The following is a 1,500-nucleotide window of genomic DNA, read 5'->3' on the forward strand; positions in this document are numbered from 1 at the left end:
ACTATTGACCTTCCTCTCTTTGACCATGTGACTCTTCCAAGCATAAAAGCCTCACATTTGTGGAAGAGAAAAAGGTGATCCAGTTAGATAAGCTTCCCCTTGCTCCTGAGACCCAACAAACTTGAAAAGCCGCTTGACTGTCTCCAGGAAAAGGCAAGACACCCAACTTCGCTGTGCTCGGGAAGAGGCCATTGGGAACACAAACCTAGGGAAGGAGTGAGTATAGACTAACTTACGAAGGGGGACAGAGTATGGGCTTTACTCTCCAAGGAGATAAGGCAAGAGGTCACAGAGATGGGAAAGGAGCCAGAACAAGCCAATGGCGAGCTTGTTCTGGTGAGGGCCTGGTGCAGGCGAGAGGGGCAGGAAAACAATGGTGAGCTCAGCCCCAAAGAGGTGGGAATCTCCCCGTTCACCGGGCCCTCTATCTGAGATTCTCTAGTCTGGGAATGAGATTTATAGGTGGGTGACAATTAATACACTAACAGTAACAGGTTGAGGACTCAAGTTTTATTTCAAATGTCTACCTTTTAATGATAAATAAGAGATGAAAAGTGATTCTTTACAAGCATAAATCTTACACACATGTGCTTTCTTCAGGCAGCGAGAAAGGGAACATTAGCGGCAGCAGACTGGGAACTGTGGTGCTTTGGGAGAAATCATGATTATCTGTGCTATGGAGGAAAACAAGCTGAGGCTGGGATCTTCCCAGAGTCACACAACTGAGCTGAGGCATGGGATCCTGGTGACTGGGCCCAGCTCAGGCTATTTCCATTACTACCAACCCCCTCCTCCACAAATCTACAGGTTTTCTTAGAACGGCTTAGTGTGGAATCAAGAAGCTGGGCATCTGGGAGTCACCTTGGGCTTAATTTGACCATCCCTCAGGCTGAACCAAATTCCCATTTTCAGGGGTGAAGGTGAGAGTCTTGTGTTCAATCCCAATGACAAAAGAAAGAAAGAAGAGGCAAATGGAAGGAAGAAAGGAAAGAAGGAAGGAAGGGAGGGAGGGAGGGAGGAGGGGGAGGGGAGGGGAGGGAAGGGAAGGGAAGGGAAGGAGGAAGAAAAAGGGAGAAAAGGAAGGGAGGGAGGGAAGGAGGAAGCAGGGAGCCACAAGCAGGCTAAGTAAAATTTGGAAAAACTCAGACGCAGTCTCAGGCTTAGTCCCTCTTGGTGACGAAGCAGCTGTTTCCTTCCCCTCTGTTCCTACAGCCATTCATTTATCAGTAGATGGTGCTGAGCACCTACTATGCCTCAGGCAGAGTTCTAGGTCCTAGGGACAGAGTGGTGAACAAGACAGAGGGTGTCACTGTCCTCACAAAGTGCCCTTCCTAGGGGGGACTTAGAGACCTCAAAACTTTTCCTGTGGGAGCTTTTAAGACATCAAAATGGTTAAGAGACCCTTCCTTCCTTCCTTCCTTCCAGCCATCTTTCCAGCCATCCATCCTTCCATCCATCCATCCTTCCTTCCTTCCTTCCTTCCATCCATCCATCCTTCAA

The sequence above is a fragment of the Enhydra lutris genome, unplaced genomic scaffold (assembly GCF_002288905.1).
Source record: "Enhydra lutris kenyoni isolate GAN:26980312 unplaced genomic scaffold, ASM228890v2 scaffoldscaffold85, whole genome shotgun sequence".
Taxonomy (NCBI): Eukaryota; Metazoa; Chordata; class Mammalia; order Carnivora; family Mustelidae; genus Enhydra; species Enhydra lutris.